At 34.1% G+C, this 25054-nt stretch overlaps 1 protein-coding gene across 29 annotated transcripts in view; it reads left to right on the top strand.

The window, feature by feature from the left end:
• The window catches only part of SOX6 (SRY-box transcription factor 6), a 586648-nt gene that overhangs the window by 17391 nt on the left and 544203 nt on the right, over nucleotides 1-25054 (top strand). For 12 of the 29 annotated variants that reach the window (XM_087855307.1, XM_087855305.1, XM_087855306.1 and 9 more), the window contains exon 2: nucleotides 6252-6332. The exons of 16 other annotated variants lie outside the window; for them this stretch is intronic. The gene's annotated coding sequence lies outside the window, so the exon portion shown is untranslated. Of the gene's footprint in view, nucleotides 1-6251; nucleotides 6333-19275; nucleotides 19687-25054 lie in introns of those variants that run through there. One more of the 29 variants, XM_087855309.1, reaches the window with a different exon arrangement.

Raw genomic sequence — 25054 nt, 5'->3', positions numbered from 1 at the left:
CTGAATTTAAATTGTATAGCATTTTGTAAGAGGCTTATTTTCTCTGAGGTGAATATCTATAACAGCCTAAATTAGGTGGGACTAGTGAACTTGGGCACTCTTAATTCTTATTTATGCCATGGCTGGGAAAGAATGAAAAATAGCTCAGCTTTTAATTATGACACCTTGGGACCTTTTCCAAAGAGCTCATCATAATTAGCCATGACTTAGTTGTGTATTTTTGTGTTTAATTTCTTTGTTATGTCCACATGGAAAACTCATTAGAGTTACCAAGAGCTATTTGAATAAAGTATAAGGAAAAGTATACCCCTCTATATTGTATGCTAATTTTTTCTTCTGAATTTTCTTAGCACCACTTTTACATCTTTAGGTTATTTTCTTCTTCCTTTTTGATGTGCATGTACACTAGTTTCTATTACTAATATGCCAAATAAATAGGACATTTGAATCAATGTCCTTTAAATTTTATTTAGGCTGTGATTATATATTCTTTAGTTTTGCTTACTTAACAAATTTACATCTGATGTAATATAAAAACACAAATATAATTTTAGTAAATTTAGTAAGAGGGCATCAAATTATTTGATCACCCTAAATTGTTTCAAAGCCTCCATTAAATAAGTTAAATAAGTATATTGCTAGTGCATCTTAAAAATAAATATGTTTGATTATTAATATAATGTTTGTTTGAATATCTTCCCTGCTTGATTACGGTGAATGTAGCATTTTCAGTAGCTGAGGTGAAAGGAGCAGAATTTAGGATGCTTAAAGAGAGAAAGAAATAGAGATCTTAGATGGTTTGGATAGCCCAAGGGTGACCTGAGAGTATTGTTGCTAAGGGTGAGCCTGGAAGAATTCCTCCGGCAAGATAATTTTAAGGCTTATTTGGGAGAACTTCTGACTATAATAGAATTCTGTAATAGGATAGAATAGAAAAGTCTTCAAACTTTTTGGATAGAGCAGATCATAAGCAAAATGTTTATGAGCATGTTATATGTGGGCTAGTGTGCTAATGTGTGCTATAAAACATTCATAAATTGATATTAAAAAGAAAGAGTTATAGATAAAATAAATAATATTTTAAAACTAACTGTGGTTCCCCCAAACCCTATAATTTAACATTCTTTGTTATTTTAAAAAGTCAGTTTAACACTTCATGATGAAATGATTTATAAGTTTGTTTCTAAGTTCAGTTTACTTTACTACATGATTTTAATGCTGCCATAGCTGAAACTTATACTTCAAAAAGAAAAATGGATCCAAATTGAAGAAGTACATCATTATTTGCACTTACTAAATTGTGTTACTAATTTATTAATCTTATATACAAAATATGCACAAATGTGTTAAAATCTTCCTTGATGGCAATCAGTCGTTTCTGGCAATGAAGTTGAAGACATAGCATTTTAATATTTTTTAATAAATGGACTCAAAACCCATTGAAACTCTTTGGAACATCATTAAACAGGTTAGAATATTCTCTGTTGCCAATTTTAACATTGAAAACAGATGAGAGTTTTTGTAGATGGTAGACATAGAATTTTTGGTAACAAAATCACACTATGATGGAATCGTTTTCAAACATATGTTTTCAAAATACTTTTTCATAGCACAAATCTGTTTTGAAAAGCATTTACTTTCTCATTTGATAAAATGTCACCTTTACTTTGAAGAGACAGATTAAGTTTGTTTGATGGTTTGTATATATGTAAGTATCTGGTTAGCTAGCTAGTTAGCTACTTGGTAACACACACAGCTTCTTGCCTCACATGAAAGGTCAGCACATTTGGTACGCTAGTTTTATTTTTTGTTTTGTTTTGTTTTTGGTTTTGTTCCTAATCCTTAAGTTTAGAAACTTTTCCATGAGATAAGCAGTGGAACCTCTGGGTGGTACAAACAATCCTCATGGTTACTTCCCATTTCATTTCAAAGCATTGTAAAGCTTTTACTATGTTTTACAGGTCTTATTTAAAAAAGTAATTGCATCATCATCATTGCAGTACTTGGCTTCAACATTGTGTTGCAATTGCTTGGCTATGAACGATATAGTTAGTGAAGTCCATGGTGCTATCTCTGTCATCTTATGCCTATTTTTCCCCCCTTTAGTCCAGCTAGGGTAACCTTTCACCAGTGGTTACACTTAACCAGTTTTCCCTAAAAATTATTTTTATTTAGAAAAGTAACACTGTTGAGATTATGTCTTCTTTGGTACTTATTGTAATGGCTCACTCAGAAGTTGCCTATCAAATATCATAAACTGAGGCATGTTAAAAATATATGCATTCATTTATCTGAAAAAGAGGCATCCTACATGATGTAGGTTTCTTTCTTTTTTTTTTAAATAATATTTTTTTATTATATTATGTTAGTCACCATACAGTACATCCCTAGTTTTCATGACGTAGGTTTCTTTTTCAAATCTTCAGCCATGTTTTCTATGCAACTTCCAACGCTATGGCAGTGCTTACCATATAACCCTAGAGGACGTTGTTCACATTTCATTCTAGGTAAATGGTTACCCAGAGCTATGCACTGCGACAGCTCTGATTTTTTAGCAAGGGAGTTTATTTAAATTTGTTGCCGTCATGTTTTCTGTGTATTGTTTTAGCCATTTTAATAGCAGCAAGAAGAACATGTGCTTTTCTAATAGTGTGGCCTTTTGTCTTTTCTAATTAAGGAACTTCAGAAGAGGTTTCTAAACATTTAACATAAGTTTTGTGAAATTTTGTAAAATAAAGGATTGAGTATTGTATGATTTTAAATATTATTGGAAAAATTTCAGCCATTACAAAAATTTATATCTCTATGCTTAGTTTTTAAATATCTTACTGATTGTAATGGCTTCATATTCTTATTATTTAGTATGTCAAAGTACAACAGGATAAGGTACACTGTTAGTGATACTAGATATCCTGTAATGTGGCCACTAAAGGCTGCAACTATAGTACAAGTGTTAGTTAAGTCTCAGTATTATTGTCATGAAGGCCTATATTATTCATATTATCCAAACTATATAGTCTCTTTAGAAGGGTCTTCTTAAACCACTTGAACATTTGTTCAAGGTTACTTTAGTTAAAAACTAGGTATTATTATCCATAATCCCTCCCCTCTCTTTCCTCCAGTACAGGATGTGACACATTAATGTTTGACATATAGACCCAGGGTGTTAATTTGTATTTAAATTTAAGTAAGGATTAATTTTTCTTACTTTTAAAGCAGTACATATACATCAGTAAATTTATAGTGTACTCTTAGGATGTGTGAGCTCACTTTGGACCCCAGTGAAATAGAAAAGTAAATGGGAGAGATGGATATGGTTATGATAGGTCAAAGAGGAAAAGCATGGTTTCTAGAGAATACTCTCCTGGGACAGGATCCCTGTGAAGAATGTAGCCAACCGCTGGAAACCTAAGACAGGGAGTGGGGCTACAGATTTATCAGCATTGAGGTTCAGAAAACAGTGGTGTGGCATTTTCACAAGACTCTAATATGAGAGAGGGACAGACTTAAGCCGTCTGTTAACATTTTTTTGATTTAAATTCAATTTAATTAACATACTGCATTATTAGTTTCACAGGTAGAATTTAGTGATTCATCAGTTGCATACAACACCCAGTGCTCATTACTTCAAGTGTCCTCCTTCATGCTCATGACCTAGTTACACCATCCCCCCTTCCCTCCAGCAACCCTCAGTTTGTTTCCTATAATTAAGAGTCTCTTATGGTTTGCCTCCCTCTCTGTTTTTGTCTTATTTTACTTTTCTTCTCTTTCCTTATGTTCATCTATTTCGTTTCTTAAATTCCATGTATGAATGAAATCGTATGGTATTTGTCTTTCTCTGACTGACTTATTTCACTTAGCATAATACCCTCTAATTCTGTCCCCATTGTTGCAAATGGCAAGATTTCATTCTTTTTGTTGGTTAAGTAATATTCCATTCTATACCATACATTCATCTGTCGAGGGACTTGGGCTCTTTCCATATTTTGAGGTAAGTCATCCTTTATTCTTCAAGGCAAAACAATTTGAGTCATTTGTTAGCACAAAGGGCTCAGTGAGATTCATTCCATAGTCAAGTGTGTTTATCATGTTGTAGGAGAACCAAGTGGAGGATCACTATTTCCCCAAATGCTTGAGGCCCTTTTTGCTTCCTTACTCAACCTTCCTAGGATTTAGATACAATTACAGCAGAAGATGGGGAAGGTGAGAAAGGCAGCCATGAGGGATGGCTATAGTCTAGCATTGTTTTTGGCTCTCTCTCATTTTCTCTTTTTCTCTTTTATCTCACTTGATATACTTGTTGGGCAGCATGGTTTAATAGCAACCCAGTTTGGGAGGTTTAGCTCTGACAATAAACTTTGGGTGACTTTGGCTAAGTCACTTCTTTCTAGGAATTAGTTTCTTCATGAATAGAATGGGAAGTTTGATGATCTCCAAAGAGGTTTCAGCTCTGACATCCTGTTTATACTGTTCTGGGATAAGGCTCTGAGCTGCTTCTTCCCAAAGAACTGTCAGTGAAATTCCCTGTTCTGTATGTCAGTCTCAAGGCACCATGTCTATTCTGCCATCTAAAGTGACAAATGGCTAAGAATTTAACTGAATAAATGAATTTATGCTGGTGGATACATAAGCAAAAACTGTGTAATATTTCTAGCTTCTTCCCTCCTCTCTTCCAGACAATTTTGATAGAGTTCATTTCCACGGTGTGATCCTAGATAGTGCCCTTGCTTTCTAACCTAAAGTGGCTAATGAGAACTTTAGGAAGGAAGTGTTAGCATCTGAAGGGTTGTGTCTGTGAAGGAGGTTGGGCTGGATGAGATAGGCAGAGCATTGGGACACAGCCATCAATTCATTGCATGTGTTTGGCGAGGCTGGCAGCAGTGGCCAGTGCCAGGTTTTTGAGTATGGTTTCTGGCACCAACAGAGTTGGCTGTCTTTGAAGTCTCTTAGTTAACCTCTTCCAGAATCTTAGAGTACAACTAGCACTCAAGAGGAGAGGGATAAAGGAAATTCTAGGAATAAGAATACCCCCGCCCCCAATTTTCAGTAAGAACTGAATTCTCCTCTTCCAACAGTTTTTTGAAGCATCTAATACATGAACAGATTTCAGATTTCCCTGTTTTCTTTTCAGTACCTATCCATTGCCATGGATAGAGGCAATACTGAATAATGAAATAGATGCATATCACCAAACATATATTGGGCAATTGCCATATGCCAGACATATTTTTGGATGCTTTCATAAGATAGAGATAATAACCTATATCATAGTTTTTGAGAGGTTTCAATATACAAAACACACTTGGAAAAGTGCCTGATTTGTTGTATCCTCTCATTAAATATTAGTGATTATTATTTTATTATTTCATTTGCACAATAACTCTAGGAGGTGGATGTAATTATCCTTACTTTACACACAAAGAAAATAAGGTTTGGAGAGAGAAAAGGACTTGCCCAAGGTCACGTAGCTATTAAGTGGCAGAAACATAATCTAAACCCAGATGTACTGACTGGAAGTCCCATGGTATTTCTACTGTATAATACAGCTGCCTATAATAGGCAAGAAAGTCATGAGATTTCTCACAATCTACAAACTAGATAATCAGGAGCTTGGATAATCAGGATAATCAGGAACTAAACATATTATGTGATGTTGAATTTCAGTTAGTTCAGTTTTAGGGCCATCTTTGCTTTGCATGGCCTGATGTTAATTAAAACTTGTGTTATATCAGAACTGTATCCTCTCTTCGCATAGTTCTCATCTTTACATAGTTCAGATGTCATGGTTTGATCTCAGTTACTATAAAACCTTGCACAGTGAAGACCTGGCTCCAAAATGCACTAGTTTCAGCTAACATGATATAGTGCAAAGTGAGGACTTCCTGTATTTCTATCAACTTCATATTCACATACAGAAATTCTCAAATTCAAGAGAATTTCTTGAACTGGTCCTTTGGACTAGTTAGATGGGTTATTTCCGTTTGATGACCTATTATCTTTTGTGTTGTTTTGCTTAAAAGGTTCTGTTCCTGCTAAGGGAGAGCACTGTGTTGCATAAGTAAGGTCTTTGAAGGTCACTGATGATTGGCCTTGGCTTATAGGCATACTACCTTTATTGTGTGCAGCTGTAGATCTCTCTCTGGACTTAGAAACACTTGTTTTCTTCACTTTTTTTGTTTTAACTTTCCCCACTTTCCATTACATATTTAAGTTTCTTTCTGAGTTGATCTGTTTCTTTCTATCTGTTCCAGCAATGTAAAGGAAGGCCAGTGAGGCCGGTTATCTCTCAGTTGGTGTTTTATATATTGCAGTAGACAGTGAGAAGCCATCAGGTAAGAACTGGGTCTATTTAAATTTCTTTTTAGATACAGATGCTTAAATTCTTTTTGAGCACTAAATGATTTCAACCTGAAGACAGATGGGTTGCATAGATGTCAATTTTAGGGCAAATAATATTGAAAAATACTGGTGCTTTGAATTTCCTCCTATCCCCAAAATTTAAAACAATTCTCATCTCGAATATTTATTGTTGTCATGCCTCCTCTCCCACATTTAAGATTATGTTTTTAAAATCTGTTCTTAGTTTTCTTTGTCAAACATTTTGTTTTTTAAAGATTTTATTTATTTATGTGACAGAGAGACAGCCAGCGAGAGAGGGAACACAGCAGGGGGAGTGGGAGAGGAAGAAGCAGGCTCACAGCGGAGGAGCCTGATGTGGGGCTCGATCCCAGAACGCCAGGATCACGCCCTGAGCCGAAGGCAGACGCTTAATGACTGCGCTACCCAGGCGCCCTCTTTGTCAAACATTCTGAACAGTAGAAATCCTTTGCTGACTCTAATTTTATTCCTCTTACCTGTACAGTGCTGGAGAATTAGTTTGGGGTAGAGTGAGCTTGTAACATTGTGACTAAGAGCATGCTCCACCACTTTCTAGCAGTGTGAACATAGGCCTATTACTTTAATCTACTTTAATCTGTAAAATAGTACGTATTAGTGTTGTTTTAGGAATAAGTGAGTAAGTACAAGTGCTTAGAACAGCGCTTGGCACATGGTGGGTGCCATGTAAGCATTATCTATTATTAAAGTGAATGTTTTTAAAAGGAGAATCTGGCCCAAAGGAAAGAATACTTTACTTCAAAATACTTTATTGAAGGGGTAAAAATGAATGCTACTAGAATGTGATGTGAAAGCATCCTGCAGTTTCCCCAACACAGTGACTCGAGAGTACTACCGAGAGGGAATACTATTTTATAGTAATAGGTACTTTGAGAATCTCTTCAGCTGTAAATCAACAAATCAAATGGAATGAAAATTCCTTTATTATAAAGCCAATATCTTCATTTTTGAGCTTCATAATTTGTGGAGATAAGGTAATTTGGGTACAGAACGAGTTTGGGTGTGAGTTTTCTCAGGGCTAACTTTGTGGCAATAACCAAAGAAGCAGTGGTGCACTTAAAGAGGTGGCAGGTAACAGACAGGGAGCTTGACCCAGGAGGCATTCCCTAGGGAGGAATGGCTTGGGGTAGCCTGGCTTGGTCACTGATTACAGAACTAATCTCTGAGTCCTAGAAAGTTACAAGTAGAGGACAGCTGGCTGAGATTGGGGTGTGGAGTTGGTAAGCTTCTATTGCCATCAGGGTTTCTTTGATGCAGGCTCCTGTGTCCTGTCGACCCAGGAGGTATCCCCCAGGAAGGGCTGAGTCTCAGCCACACATGGCCAAGGATTGCAGGCTTAATCTCCAGGTCCCAGAAGATTTCTAGTGGAGGCAGCAGATTGGCTATGTTAGATCTGGATTTGAACCCAGGTCTGTGTGATGATAAAAGCTAAGCTCTTTCTACTAATGACTCCATGATGTTTCCTTGGTGAAGAGGGTACCAGTGGAGAGAAGGAAAGTAGTTGAGGCAGTGGAGGCATCAGTGACTTCAGTATTTAAAGGGATAGATTATGTACAGTATCTGAGAGGGCAGCTGTGAAATCAAAGGGGTTGCCTAAAGGCATCAATACCATGGTGATCTTGCTGGAGGAGATGGCAGTGGTATGGTAGTTGTTATAAGCCTTTTATGGGTAGATTAGAACTTGGGAATGCATTTCTGTGTATTCCTATAGTATTTATAGCTCAAATCATAGACTCACTGTCTTTGCCTTATGGAACCTCAGACTCGAAAGGGTGTTTTAATCATTCTTTTTATGTTGTGAAATCATATATGTGATCATTCTGTCCATGCTAGGAGGAGCAGTGATAGAGAAGTTACTTTCTCCTCTCCACTGGAATGTAAGCTCCAGGTGGATAGGAATTTTGTCTCTTTGTTGTTTAATTTTTAGTGACTGAAGCAATGCCTGGAACCTAATAGCACTCAGTAGATATTGTTGAATGAAAGAATGCCTGGGAAACTTGTTTAAAATTTTGTTTTATATAATGAATAATATTGTGTACACAGTGTTATCTCATTTAAGTCTTACCTTAACCTTGTGAGGTATATATTATTATTTCCAATTTATGGGTGAAGAAACTGAGACTCAGGAATTAAGTAATTTTCTAAAGGTGACATTATTAAAACATGATGGTCAGGATTTGAATCTATGAATATAACCACTACATTATACTGTAAAATTATTACCTCTGTTGTTCTAGATAATATTATTTTATTAATGGAGCCTAAATTTTTATGGAAGCCACAGCGCACTGTTGGTTCATTAATCTTACTGCCAACTAAAACTCCTGAGCCTTTTAGTTACCATGTCTCATCCATCCTATACTTGAGCTGCTGGTGTTTTGTTTTATTTTGTTTTTGGAGCTAAGTGCAGGAGTTTGCATTTACTCCAGGTAGATTTTACTCTGGTTAGATTCATTTGATCTTTCCTTAATAAGATCTTTTGGTTTAGTATGGTTTTAAAATTTCATCAAGAATTTTTTTGGCATTTATTGACAAAATGATTTTTTTATTTCTTAGTTTTAATATTCTGTTAAACATGTTGATAGATTTCCTTGTGTTTTCTTATCTTTGCATTCCTGTATGCACATGTATGTAATATGTATAATTAATTTTGGTGCTATCCTTATAGAGTTTTGATAGTAGGGTCATGCCAGCTTCATAAAATGAATTGGAAGCTTTCCATCCTTGTCTGTGTTCTGAAAGCATAGGAGTTATCTGTTTTGTATTGCCATCTTTGTCTATTGGAGAGCATAGGAATTGACCTTTTTTAAAAGTTAACACTTACCTCTAAAGTCATTTGATCTTCACACCTTTATTTTTAAAATTTAAATTCAATTAATTAACATATAGTGCATTATTAGTTTCAGAGGTAGAGTTCAGTGATTCATCAGTTGTATATAACATCCAGTGCTCATTACATCACGTGCCCTCCTTAATACCCATCACCTGGTTACCCCATCTCCCCGACTGCCCCCAACAACCTTCAGTTTGTTTCCTATGATTAAGAATCTCTTATGGTTTGTCTTAAGATGAAACAAATTTCATCTTGTTTTATTTTTCTCTCCCTTCCCCTATGATCCTCTGTTTTGTTTCTTACCTTCCACATGAGTGAGATCATATGATAATTGTCTTTCTCTGACTGACTTTATTTCATTTAGCAAAATACCCTCTAGTTCCATCCGATCTTCACACCTTTAGAAGAGATAGATATTTAACAGTATTTTATTGGTTTGTTCATATTTTCTATACTTTCCTGAGGCAGTTTTGATAAATTTATATTTTTCAGAAAATCATCTACTTTCTGTAGATTTTAAAAATATGTTGGCATATGTTGACATGATGTTCTCTTATTTTCTTTTTTTCCATATCTGTGGTCATATTCTCTTCCTTATTATTTATGTTTTTAATTTTTTTTAAAGATTTATTTGAGAGAGAGAGTGCACAAGAGGGGGTAGGGTCAGAGGGAGCAGCAGACTCCCCACTGAGCAGGGAGCCTGATGTGGGACTCGATCCTGGGACTCCAGGATCATGACCTGAGCCGAAGACAGTCGCTTAACCAACTGAGCCGCCCAGGCACCCCTATGTTTTTAATTTTTAAGATCCTTTTGGATCCTGATTCTTAACATATTGATTATTAAAACCTTTGTTGAGCATGCTAGCAGTTAGCTCACATTTATTCATATATCCACAGGGTTTAATTAATTAAATAAAATTAAACAAGTTAAGTATTTTTATATGCCAGATAGATGCTAGAGATATAAAGGGTGCTTAAAACTGTGTCCTACTGTAACAAACTTACAGTATAGCAGGGATACTTGAGACCATTTGTCAAATGGCTTGTTGAAATTCAGATAAATTATTTCTAATGTATTACTCATCAAGCAATAAAGTACTTTTGACAAAGAAACAAAAGATGTTAATATGACAGGACCTGTTCTTTGTGAACCCATGTTTGGTTTTAATGATTACCTCTTGTCCTTGTAGGTGGTCAGTTATAAATTCTACAATCCTGTCCTGGTAATTAACTTCATATAAGGGATGTGTTACTAGAATAGATCTTGCTCATTAACAAAGATTCTATTGGAAAATTTTCAAGGAATAATTTAACCATTCTAGGAATTTATACATTTTATTAGTTAGAGAAGTGCTTCTTAAATTTTACTAAGCATACAAATCACTTGGGGTCTTCTTAAAAACATATTCTGATTTTATAGGTCTGGGGTGGGTGGTGAGATTCAATGAATTGTGCTGGGACAACTGGATATCCCTACGCAAAAAATGCAATTGGAACCCTACCTCACACCATATACAAAAGTGAATTCAAGATGAAACAGAGGCCTAAATATGGGATAAAATTATAAAACTCTTAGAAGAAAACATAGGAGTAAATCTTCATGACCTTGGATTAAGCAATTATTTCTTAGTCATGACATCAAAGCATTAGTGGAAAAAAAAGATAAATTGGACTACATCAAAATTAAAAACTTTTGTCTTTCAAAAGAAACTGTCAAGAAGGTAAAAAGGCAACCTATTGAATGGGTGAAAATATTTGCAAATAATAAATTTTCAAGAGACTTGTATCCAGAATATATAAAGAACTTTCACAGCTTGACAATAAAAAGACAAATAGCTGACTTTTTCAAAGATTTCATTTATTTATTTGAGAGAGAGAGAGAATGTGAGCATGAGCACACAAGCAGGGGGAGGGTCATAGGGGGAGAGATAATCTCCACCCTGAGTGCAGAGTCTGACATGGGGCTTGCTCTCACAGCGCTGAGATCATGACCTGAGCTGAAATCAGGAGTTGGATGTTCAACTGACTGAGGTACCCAGGAGCCCCAATAACCAAATTTTTTAAAAGGGCAAAGGATTTGTACTGCTGTTTCTCCAAATAAGTTTTATAAAAAGCCAATAAGCACATAAAAAGATGTTCAAGATCATCAGTCATTAGGGAAGTGTAAATCAAAATCACAATGAAATATTGCTCCTTCACACTAAAATGGCTGTGATTATAAAAATTGAAACCAACAAATATTGGCAAGGATGTGAAAATATTGGAACCATTATACATTGCTGTTAGGAACATAAAATGACGCAGTCACTTTAGAAAAACAGTTTAGCAGTTTCTCAAAAAGTTAAGCATGTAAATACTGTATGACCCAGAAATTCCACTTCTGCTAGCTGAGACATGGTCCTTTTCGAAGTAAATACATAATAAAAAAGACTTTGATAGCAAGAAGGAAAATCAGGAAAGTATATTATAATAATTAATATTGTGAGAAGCCAATACATAAGTTGTTTTTATAAAGCATAATAATGTTAAATATTTTAAAATTCTCTTGTCATACCCTTTTTGCTTGTCAGCTTAATAAGTGAGAGAATGTACATTTGTGTGTATACATTTGAAAGTGGAATGTGAGATTCTGTTTTTAAAACTAAGAATTAGTGAAAGTAAATTAATTAGCTTCTTCAGTTTCTCCCTCCCCCTCTCTCCTATTTTCTTTTCTTTGTTTTCATTCATTTTTTAAAGATTATTTCCATTAGTTATTTATACTTTAAAAAATTTTCCCCTTAATTTTTTAAAGATAGCTTTCTGGTAAGTAGTATCCTGGAAAAGCTATTAATTGAGGATAAAGACCTTTGGCATAGGAATGTTGTAGAGACATGAAATAGAGTATATTTATTCTAAATCTGAAAATCCCAAGTCTTCTTATTGGAATTTCTTCAGCAATCCCATATAGTTTCAGTTATCTGCTTAGTTCATTTTCTCAAGAGGTATTTTGATTTTAAGAAAGGATAATGTTTTAATCCAAAGGAATGAATCTCTAAAAGATGAATGTTAAACACCTTTTTATAATATTACAGAAGACATGTCTTACTACTTTGAGGTGACAACATATGTTTTTGAAGTAGGGAATTTTATTTTATTTTTACAAGATTTTATTTGTTTATTTGAGAAAGAGAGAGAGCACGAACAGGGCAGAGGGAGAGGGAGAAGCAGACTCTCCACTGAGCAGGAGCCCTATGTGGGACTCAATCGCAAGACCCCAGGATTGCGACCCATGCCAAAGGCAGACGCTTAACCAATGGAGCCACCCAGGTGCCCGAAGTAAGGAATTTTATACCATATAGGTTATTTCTTGGTTTATGAATGAGGGAGGTTCCAGTCCTTACCTAACTTTAAAAAATGAGTATGTTTGTAGTTGTTTGTAATTTATTTCAGAGAGCTTTTTCTCATACATTATTCCACTTTTATTCAGAATAACTCTTTGTGAAGTAGAGTTGTTCTTTTTTTTTAAACTGAAATGTAAACATGTAAACTATATAAAATACTGTTGCATGTTTGTGTAATGAATACTTATAGAGTGAATTCCATGTAACCTACATCAAAGTTAAAAAAGAAAAAGAATATTGATATCATCCCAGAAGCCATTTGTGTCCCTTCCCAATCATACACCCACACTCTCTTTCAGAGGTAACCATCAATCTGTATTTAACATTAGTCGCTTCCTTTGCTTTATAGTTTTACTACCTATGGATGCATTTCTGAACAATATAGTTTGATTTTGCCTGTTTTAATGCATTATGTAAATCATGCAGAACCTATTTTTTATGTGTGTTGCAGTTTTTGCTTAACATGTGTCATCATGAAATCCTAGTTCATTAATTTGCTTTTTATTGTGGGAGTGTCAGAATTTATTTATCTTCTCTATTGTCAGTGAACATTTGGACTGTTTCCAGTTGCTGATTATTATGAACAATGCCGCTATGAACTTTTTGTACATATATCCATTCTTGATGAACATGTGTACACGTTTCTCTAGGTTGTATATACAAGAATAGAATTGTTGGGTCAGAGGGTATGCCCATCTTCTTTTATACTAGATAATGCTAAACTCTTTTCTAAAGGATTATACACCCACTAGTACTCTGTGAACATTACCATTGCTTGACATCCTTGCCAACAGTCAATGTTGTCAGATTTTAAAGTTTTGCCAGTCTATAGTGTGCAGTCATTAATATCTCATCATGGTTTTAATTTGCATTCCTGATTACAAATGATATTAAACAGCTTTTTATAAGTTATTGATCAGGTAAATTTCTTCTTTTGTGAAATGCCTGTTCAAGTCTTTTGCCCATTTTTCTATTAGATTGTCTTTTTTTTTTAATGGTTTATAGTGTTCTGTATATTCTGTGTATTAATTCTTTGTCATTTATATGTGTTGCAGATACCGTTCCCCACTCCTGGCTTGTCTTTTACTCTCTTTATGGGATTGTTTGATGAACAGACATTCTTAGTTTTAATATAGTTGAATATTTATTGATCTTTTCCTTCTCAGTCAATGCTTTTCCTATGTTGTTTAAGACATTCTTTCCTATCTGAGATCATGAAAGTAATTTCCAATGACTTTCACATTGGCCTTTAATCCACTTGTAGTTGTTTTGAGATATTGAGATATTTTTTTCTTCCTTTTATGGGTATCCAGCTATCAGATAATTTATTAAAATTCATCCTTCCCTAACTTCCCTGTAGGGGTACCTCTGTTATATATCAAATGCCCATATAAGCATGCATCTACTTTGGGGTCCTATATTATGTTTCCTTGATGTCTTTACCTTTTTTGCACACATATACCCTGACATAATTATATTTGCTCTATAATAAAAGCCTATTATCTTGCAGAGTAAGTTCTGCCACCTTATTCTTATTTTTCAAGAGTGTCTTGGCACTTCTTGGCTCTTTGCATTTAAATATAAATTTAGAACTAGCTGGTTAAGTTCCATAAAACCTGTTGGGGTTTTCTATTCAGTTTGTATTTAATCAATAAATCAATTTTTAGGGAAATGATACCTTTATAACATTGGCTCTTCTAACCCATGACTGTATTATATCCTCCCATTTAATTTGGCTCTTTTTAAAGTTTCCCAGTAGAGTTTATAAATTTTTTGTACAGGTCTTATACAACATTAAGAAAATTAAGTAACAGTTCTAGACAATAGTAACAGAGAAGGCAGAAAGTTAATTTGTTAAGTGAACAATACAAACAATATGTTTCTTTAAGGATTCAGAAAAGGAACAGATATGCCTTAGTATTTCATAATAGATTACACTAAAAGAGATTTTTGGTCAACTATTAATTAAGTAGTATTATTTTGGTTCCCTCATAGATGTTATATACATGTCTGGAAATTAATTGTTGTATTTGTAATTGTTGTAGGTTAAAAAAATCAAGGTACTTGTTGCTTTATTGACTAGCGGCATAGTTCCTATTTTAGTGATTCCTTTTTCTGTTGAGGAATCTTTTGGTTTGAAGTGGCTAGCCTTAAGCAGACATTTTGGTATCACTAAAAATATCTTAAGGGAAAGGTCTGTATAGTCATTTCCAACCCAAGTATGTTATAAAAGTTTTTGAAATGTAAATGTTTGGTGTGACTTCTGAAATAATAAAATAGTTCATTAGTTGCTCCTTAGTAGTAAGTTCAGCCATTTCCATTTGGCCTATTAATTCTTTGAAAACATGAGAGGCCTTCTTTAGGCTTTGGGGAAAATTGAGCCACGTGCATGGTTTGACATTAAAATGTAATTTATTTTTTATTTTCAAAATAGAGATTGGCATATTTAAAAGAATAAGGCGGCATTCTTAGTTTCTAATAAAAATAAGTCTCTGTTGGTAGTGAAGGTTGTTGTACAGATAGGTCCTAACCTTGTCACTTCTGGGGAACAGCAGTGAAATTGTTTGTTCCTGACAGCAGACAGCCCCACTGCAGAGCCCTGGTTTCATGTTACATTAAGTATTAGTGCTGTTCTTTCAGGAGCTATTATGCTGTGACATCAAAGATTTTCTGACAGGGCAGTGGTAGGTTAGCACTGAAGTTGTCTACTGAAATTTTAAAGAATGGAATTAAATATATATGATCAGACTTTAATATAAGAGATAGAGACAGAATTAGAATGGTTAAAAGAGAGTTGCAGAAATGATGAGTCTATAGGCTGGCCTCTTTGTCTCTGCTTGTTTAAGCCAAATTTTATTACCTTTTATTTCTACAGCAAGCACAAGTGGCCATTATGTTAAAGCTAGGATAGTTGATCATTTTCAGAAAGACATTATGAATAAGGAAAAATAGTCTTTGTGAAATAAAACAAATGGGTGAAAAAAATAGGCTTTTGTGAAATAAAACAGGTTTAGGCTGACCTGTAGAGTATTTGATATAAATGAACATGTGGACAGTAATTGCAATGGCCTGACTTCCTTCTTGGTGATCCACTAATTAGTTAAAAGGATCAAACTACATACTCTATTAAAGTTACAGGAGTACAATTTGGATGGCAAGAGATGAAAAGTCTTGCAACTAAAAAGGCTTAATTTTTCATAGCAGTTATATAAATATAGGTAACTTGAAATTAATCAGATTACAATGTTGTCTTTTGAAAAGAGTAACTTTTGTTAAATGTTGAAAAATATTATTAGTCATTTTTGTTTGGATAAGGTTTCCATTTAAGAAAAATAAATTAAGTATTGTGATTTCAGCTATTTCTTAAATATTTTTTTTGTAGTGAAATCAGAGTTGCTATTACTATAACATTACTATGACATTTTTATGAAATAATCTTGGTAATGAGAAATTCCAATTAATTTTATAAGTACAATTTAATGTCTGGACATTTTAGACAATGTAACAGTTTTTTGAGATTAAGTAAATAAATCATGCTGAAATTAATATGTTCTCAGTATTGTAGTATTCTTTTTAAAAAAGTAATAGTAAACAAAACATTTTTTTCAATTATAAGCAAGATACACTATGATACATTTATTTTAAATAATATAATACTAATACTGTCAGTTGAGAAGTAACTGGAACAAAAAAGAAATTTTCTTTATAGATACTTGTTTGTTTGATCATGTTTCAAGGTAATTTCCATCTAGTTCAAAGTAATCTATAATATAGTCATGAAAACAGTTATTTTTAAAAATTGAATTTAAAGGTCTTTGCTTTGACACATATCTCACAATTTTATTCATACAGATTGAATTATACAGGGAATATTGCTACATCCTTTAAAAATCATTAAAAGTGATTACTCTAAAAAAAGGCCCAAAAAGCTCTACTGTTTTCTCATGCTATTTGTTGAAAGTGAAATACTTGAGCCTGTAGGTCTGAAATGAATTTGTTTTATTTTATTTTATTTTATTTTATTCCAGAATAGTTAGCATATAGCAGAATATTAGTTTCAGGTGTACATATAGGGATTCAACAATTGCATACATCACTCGGTGCTCATCACAAGTGCCCTTCTTAATGCCCATCACCTATTTCATCTACCTATCTCCCTACTGGTGACCATCAGTTTGTTCTTTATAGTTAAGAGTCTGTTTCTTGGTTTGCTTCTCTCTCTTTTCCTTTGCTCACTTATTTGTTTCTTAAATCCCACATACAAGTGAAATCATATGGTATTTGTCTTTCTTTGACTTATTTCACTTAGCATTATACTTGAAATGAATTTGATTATATAAAAGTACTTTTACCTTTTAAAAGTTTTTTTGTTTTTATTTTTGGTATAACAAAATGCGATGGTAGCAAAAAGAAACAAATGTTATGATATCTTCTCTAAGGACCCTAAAATCTTACATTCCAGAAGTGTTGAAGTAGATTAAATATTTTTCTTTTTAAAAAGTTATAGTTTCAGAGACTCTTGGGTGGCTCAGTAAGTTAAGTGGCTGCCTTTGGCTCAGGTCGCAATCCCAGAGTTCTGGGATCAAGCCCTGCATTGGGCTCCCTGCTCGATGGGCAGCGTGCTTCTCCCTCTCCACCGCTTGTGCTCTAGCTCTCTCTCTCTCAAATAAATAAATAAAATCTAAAAAGGAAAGTTATAGTTTTAAATTGCATCATTTGGTAGAAAAAAAGGAATAATATTGGGATAGATGTTTATTCATTTAAAAGCATAATCTTATATAAATATTATCAGTTTTTTCAATGCTTTTACTTCTGTGAAGCATAGCATCCTAATTCAAAATGCTTTGAATTGCCATTCTACAATTAGGATGCATATTAGTTTAGTAATGTCATCAGCTGGCTAAAAGCAACATAGGTGTATCTGAAAATTTTTAGTATACTTATTAACTGAGGTACTGAAGGACTACAAAGAATTTTGGTCTTTTTCATATAACGATGAAGGACAATATGAGTACTTTAATTAATCTGAACTGTTTTGAAAAACTTGAAGTCTGGTTCACCACACCTTCTGTAAAACAATTGATCAGTACTAGTGTTCCCAAGAAAGCTGCTTATAGGTACAGTCAGCCCTTCATAAAGGGCTGCCAAATGAATGTTAAAAAAGGGGTTGTTTATTTATTTCTGAAAATTTTGTGCATTAAATTAAAAGCTACTGGGAAATACATTTTGGAGAATTTGTTGTACAATATATTACAAGAGACAGCTGCCTTTTCAATAAAAGTATTCTTCCATTAAAAAAGCCCTTAGCAATCAGACATCCCTATTCATCTGTATTGTTTTAAGTTTAAATATGTGTTACATGATTTTTCAAATCAGAAAATAATTTATTAGGTCCTGACTATGTGCCAGGACTTATGGGGATAGAAAATAATTAGTGTGCATCTCTGAGTTAAAAGATTTTAATAATTATTAGGGCAATACAAGAGAATATATAATCAATTGCTAGAATGTGTGGTAAGACCGTATCTTCAGACATGAGAAAGAATAAAATCAGCTACAGGAAATCAGGGTGGGCTTCAATAAATAAACTTTTGAGTTAAACCTTAAAACCATTACAGGACTTAGATTGGCATTGCAGAAGGGCAAACATCTCAGAGTGGGTGAGTTTTCCTTTGTCTTTGTTGTGTTTGCAAATTTATATTATTTGTGTACTTTTTCTGAGCTTATATTAATTAGTTCAATTTATTAAAGAAAACATATCTAGAAATTTTTCTGCACAGAATATCTTTTCTGTAAATATATCTAGCTTTATTTTCTGCATAGAATATCTTTTAAACTAATATAATATCTTTGCTTCTCTTTTAACGAACAACAGCAAAAATGACTTGAAAGTTGCACCAGTAAATAGGTTATGTAATTGAGGTGAATCCTCAAAATCTAGTTTCCAATTTTATTTGGTAAGTGAAAGATAAGGGATGATCTTTAAAGACTGAAAAGTGACAGAAAAGAGGGCTTGTTTTTTGATTTTTGTTTTTTAAAAAATTATCTTTGTCTTCCTACGGCAAATGTAACACATTTCATACATTGTATTAAGTCTGTTTCAAATCTGTGCATAAAAAGAATCATAATTATATTATGTAGTTCTTGGCAAATATTTTCAGTTTTTTGGACTAGAGATTATTACTATTCAGTACCCTCATTTATGTTTTTCTAGCATCAAAAATATATATCTGGTAAATTCCAAATTATCCAAAAGTTTTAACAGTTTATCTTCAAACATTTTAAAAAATAAAATTACTGAGGTGTGATTTAAGAGCTCAACATTAAACTTCAATTTATATAAAGTGTATATAACCAGTGTATATAAAGTGTATTCTGACCATTTTACTATACTACCATTTTGTTTTGTTTTGTTTAATTTTGAGGTATACTCGAACTTTCAAAAAAAAGTGCTAAGATGTATATATATTTGTTTAAAAATTAAAATGATTGAAATTAATTTCAATTTCAGATTTTTAAAAAAATTTGTTATGTTATGTTAGTCACCATACAGTACATCCTTAGTTTTTGATGTAGTGTTCCATGATTCATTTTTTGCGTATAACACCCAGTGCTCCATGCAATACCCATCACCGACCTATCCCAATCCCCACCCCCCTCCCCTCTGAAGCCCTCAGTTTGTTTCCCAGAGTTCATCGTTTCAGATTTTTTAAAAGAATTTCACAAGAGTTTGAAAATTGCAGCCAGCTTGCTATGTTAAAAAATGTCAAAAAACAAAGATCTGGGTTTGGGGTTTATTGATAGAACAAATCCCAACTTAAAATGCAGAAAATAACTTGATAATGTCCTTCAACCTGTATGATCTTTACATGCAAGTCTACATTGCACTTATTTGTTTCTTCTTTCATTCACTTAACGAATTTATTGAGCATACACACTGTGTATGTGTAGGCACCAAGGTTATAAAGATGAAAAATAAATGGCTACTACCCTGGGTAAACTCATAACTGGGAGGTGGCAGAGGAATCATTGAAAATGAAGGAAGGCAGAGAGAAGAGATACATTGGAAGAGTAAAGGTGAGCTGTGTAAAAGACGTCAAAAATGTTTTCAGATTCTGTACTGTGATGACTTTTAATGGAGTAATGGATAGTTGTCTGTGTGAGGACGTAAGAGGGCATATTAATATTGACTTGAGTGAAGGGTCCACAGCTACTATTTTTTATGCACACAATTTGAATTTTTTGTTATTCACTTCTCTGCCTTAAGGTCAGGTCAATATGTCATTATTTTCTCATTTTTAAAATTGATGTTGAATTTATGTAACACAACTTATCCATTTTAAAGTGAACAGTTAAGTGGCATTGGGTACGTTTATAGTGTTTTGCTACTTCCACATATGTCTAATTCCAAAACTTTTTCGTCACCCCAGAATGAAACCCCATGCCTATTAAACAGTTATTCCCAATTTCTCTTTCTTCCCAGCACCTGGCAACCACCAATCTTCTTTAAGTCTCTATGGATTTACCTTTTCTTGTTATTTCATATAAATGGAACTACACAGTATGCAACCTTTTGTGACTAGCTTTTTTTTTTCACTTACCATAATGTTTTCTAAGTTCATCTATGTCGTAACATCAGTACTTGATTCCTTTTTATGACTGAATAATATTTCATCATGTATATACCACAATTTGTTTATGCACTTACCCATTGATGGACATTTCTTGTTTCCACCTTTGGCTATTTTGAATAGTGCTGCTATGAGCATATGTGTACAAATATTTGAGTACCTGTTTTCAATTCTTTTGGATATATACCTAGGAATGAAATTGCTGGGTCATATGGTAATTCGATGTTTAATGTTTTTAGAAACTGCTGTACTGTTTTCCACAGTAGCTGTATTATTATATCCCCACCAACAATGTATGAAGGTTCCAATTTCTCTATATCCTTGCCAGCACTTGTTATTTTCTATTGTTTTTATTATGGCCATTATACTGGGTATGTCAGATACTGTTGTGTTGCCTATTTCTTGAAGTCAGAACTAAGGATTTCTGAAGATTTTAGGGAAGTGATGGAATTGTTTGAGCTCCCAATTGGTTGAGATACAATAGGCTTGACTGACTCAATCGATTTCTTCATTCTATCAGGAATTATCCTAAAATTCCCAGAGGTATCTTTAGGGTGATAAAACTTCAATATGACATAATGTTCATTTTCAGAATCTGTTTTCATCAGGGCAGGATCCTAACTCCTGCAGGACAAGTGAGAGTTAAATATTTTAAAGGCTGGTGACCATATTTTTGGATTCTCACAGGGCTTACTTTGACGATGACCCTAAGGAGATGTTGCTCATATTTCAGAAGGCTCTTGAAGTTTTCTGATGTAGCACTTAGAAAGCTATTGGTAAACTAAAGAGCTTGTGCCTTAAGTCGGAATTTCTAAACTTTTTGGTCTCAGGACCTCTTTGCACTTTAAAAATTACTTAGGACCCCAAGACCTTTTGTTTATATGGGCTATTTCAATCAATTTTTACTGCATTGGATTTTTTTTTGATTATTTTGTTTGCTTTAAAATTATTTTTGTCCACCAAGAAGAGAGTAGATTACCATGAATATTATTTCAATGGGTTTTTCTTAAAAAGATAAGAATTTTTGCATCTATATTCATGAGGCATATTGGTCTGAAACTTTCTCATTTTGGTACTTTTTTGTTTTGTCTGGCTTTAGTATTAGGTAATACTAGCTTTATAAAATTAATTGGATAGTATTCGTTCCTCTTCTATTTTCTGGAAGATATTGTGTAGAATTGGTATTAATTCTTCTTTAAATATTTGTTAGATATTTGGGCCTGGAGATTTCTTTTTGGGAGTACTTGTGAATTCAATTTCCTTGATAGTTATAAGGCTATTCAAAGTATTTATTTCATATTGGGTGAAGTGTAGTAGTTTGTGTTTTTCAAGGAGGTCCATTTTATCTAAGTTGTCAAGTTTGTGTGTAACGTTATTAATAGTATTCACTTATAATTCTTTTTAAGTCTGCAGGTGTGTAGTGATACCTTATTTCATTCCTGATATTGGTAATTTGTGTCTTTTCTGTTTCTTTGTCAGTCTTGATAGAGGTTTGTTAATTACATTAATCATTTCAAACAGCCAATTCTCTGTTTTATTGATTTTCCCCCTAGTATTCCTGTTTTTAATTTCATTGGTTTCTATTCTTTATTGTTTCCTTTCTCTCTTCCTTTGGGTTTATTTTGCTCTTTTCTTATAGGTTCTTGAAGTAGGAGTTTAGATTATTATTTTTTTAAAAAGATTTATTTATTTATTTGAGAGAGTGAGTGAGAGAGAGAGACAGAGACAGAGCATGAGCGGGGGAGGGGGAAGGGCAAAGGGAGAGGGAGAAAGAGAATTCTCAAGCAGACTCCCCACTGAGCAAGGAGCCCCACTTGGGGCTCTATCCCAGGATCCTGAGATCATGATCTGAGCTAAAATCCAGAGTCAGTCACGTAACTGACGGAACCACCCAGGTGCCCTAGGAGTTTAGATTATTGATTTAACTTTTTTTTCTTTTGTATGCATTTAGTGCTAGAAATTTCTCTGTGAACACTGCATTATCCCTGTCCCCCAAATTTGATATGTTTTAATTTTTGTTTTGTTTAATGTATTTTTAAATTTCTGTTGATATTTCCTTTTTGATCCATGGATTATTTGGAAGTGTGTTGCTTAGTTTCCAAGCATTTGGAGATTGTCCTGTTATCTTTCTGTTGTTGATTTCTAGTTTGATTCCACTGTGGTGAGAGGATACATTCTGTACAATTTCAGTTCTTTTAAATTTGTTAAGTATATTATATGGCCCAGTTGATGGTCTGTCTTGGTATATGTTCTATAGGCACCTGAAAAGAATGTGTATTCTGCCATTGGGTGGAGTGTCCTATAAATGCAGTTAGATTTTGTTGCTCTTGTTGTTTGAGTTTTTCCTCTATCCTTCGTGTTTTTCTGTCAATTTCTATCAATTGCTGACTACCAGTGTAGATTTTTACCAGTTTGAGTCAAATATGGACCCTTATCTCCTTTTATTTTCAATTATTCTTCCCCTTTTATAATTGTCTCAAATATTTATTCTACATACATTTAAAGCCATCAGGCAGTGTGTTTCAGCCATCAAACATAATTTAGAAAACTTGAGATGAAAAGGAGAGTGTATTGTATTTGCCCATGTTACCATATTTTGCTTACCTTGTTCTTTCTTCCTTCTTGATGTTTCAACAGTCTTTCTTTTGTTTTTCCTCTCTGTTTAGAGAACTTTTAGTCATTCTCTTGGGGTGGGTGGATTCTGCTTGTGATATGCTTTCTTAGCTTTCTTTTATTTGAGAATGTTTAGGTTTCCCCTTCCTGAAGGATATTTTCACTGCGTATAGGATTTTGGTTCTATAATTCCTTTCTTTCAGCACTTGAAAAATATTGTGCCACTTTCTTCTGGCTTCTATGTTTCTGATGAGAAATCCAATGTCATTTGAATTGTTTTTCTTCCATAGGTAAGGTGTCATTTTTCTCTGAATGCTTTCAATTTTTTTCATTGTTTTTTGCTTTTGGAAGTTTAATTATGGTGTGTCTCCATATGGATTTTTTTGGGGGGGCTTATGCTATTTGAGGTTCACAAAGCTTGAGCCTGTGGGTTTATATCTCGAGGTAGGATTTGGATGTTTTAGAAGAAAGGGATAAAGAAAGGGGGGTAATCAGAAGGGGGAATGAAGCATGAGAGATTATGGACTCTGAGAAACAAACTGAGGGCTTCAGAGGGGAGGAGGGTGGGGGAATGGGATAGGCTGGTGATGGATAGTAAGGAGGGCACGTATTGCATGGTGCACTGGGTGTTATACGCAACTAATGAATCATTGAACTTTACATAAAAAACCAGGGATGTACTGTATGGTGACTAACATAATATAATAAAAAATATTATTATAATTAAAAAAATAAATCATTATTTCTTTGAGTAATTTTAACCCCACTTTTCTTTCTCCTCTCTCACAGGACTCTGATGACATGAATATTAGATCTTTTGTTACAGTCTCAAAGGTTCTTGACAATCTGTTCATTTATTTAGTCTATTTTCTCTGTTATTTAGATTTGATAATTTCTATTGTTCTATCTTCCAGTCTCTTCTGTCTCTATGATTCAGTCTCTTCCATTCTGCAATATTGTAGTTTTCAGTTCTAAATTTTCCACTTGATTCTTTCTTTTTTTCTATTTACTTATTGAGAATTTCTATTTTTTTTTTAACTGTTTCCAGTGTGTTCACAGTTGCTCATTTAAGCGCTGTTAATTTATTATGGCTGCTTCAAAATGTCAGATAATTCTAACATCTTGATGTTGGCATTTATTGATTGGTCTTTTTCATTTAGATCTTTTTCATTTAATTTGAAATCTTCCTGGCATGATAGTGATTTTTTTGCTTGAAACCTGTTTTATCTTTTCTTTCTTTTTTAAAAAAAGCTTTTATTTATTTATTTATTTATTTATTTATTTATTTATTTATTTATAGAAAGTGGGAGCAGAGAGAGGGTCAGAGAGAGAGGGAGAGAGAGAATCTCAAGAAGACTCTGCACTGAGTGCAAGCCAGATGTAGGGCTCAGTCCCACAATCCCGAGATCATGAGCTGAGCCGAAATCAAGTCAGATGCTTAACTGACTGAACTACCCAGGTGCCTCATGACACTCAGTTTCTTATGTAAACCTTCTGTTTTAGCTGGTTTTCTTTGACACTGTTCCACTATGGGAAAGGTGGCTGCTACTTTGTTACTGCCAAGTGGATATAGAAGTCCAGGTTCCCCACCTGTTTTGGGGCTCCTTGTTACTGCTGGATGAGGAGTTCCAGCTCTCCATGTGGTCTTCATTGACATCACAGTGAAGGTGGCCTTGTTACTGCTGGACAATGGTCAGCATTTTGATTCTTTACTAGACTTCTTCTGATATGATCCCAGAGGGAAAGGGAAGAGCACCTCTTCCTGCCTGGCGAAAGTGGAAGTCCAAGTTCCTTACCTGTTCTTACTGATACTGCACAAGAGGAGAGAGAGCAGACAGGGGCTTATGACTGGCTGGTGGCAGTGAAAGTCTCAGATCCTTACCTGGCCTTCTTTGAACCTCCCTGGGGGTGAGTGTTGGGTGCCTCATTACAGCCATTAAGAGTGGAATTCTAAGCTCCCACTTGGCTTTAGTTTGAATAGGTCAGGGTGGAGCCACAGTTTTTTCTGTGGCATTTATCTGAAGTTAGAGCAGTTATTATTTTGCTTTCTGTCTTGCTGAAAGCTGTCCTCTTCCTAGTTCTTTGGCTAGAGTGAGCAGGCTCTTCTTGGGGGGATGATGATGATGATGATGATGATGATGATGATGATTTTGGTCTTTGTTGGTGTTTCTAGGTTCCTTGCTCCTTTAGCTTTGAGTCTG

The sequence above is a fragment of the Ursus americanus genome, chromosome 24 (genome assembly GCF_024610735.1).
Source record: "Ursus americanus isolate L20-20 chromosome 24, mUrsAme1.1.p, whole genome shotgun sequence".
NCBI lineage: Eukaryota > Metazoa > Chordata > Mammalia > Carnivora > Ursidae > Ursus > Ursus americanus.
This window is presented reverse-complemented; position numbering and strand designations above follow the sequence as displayed.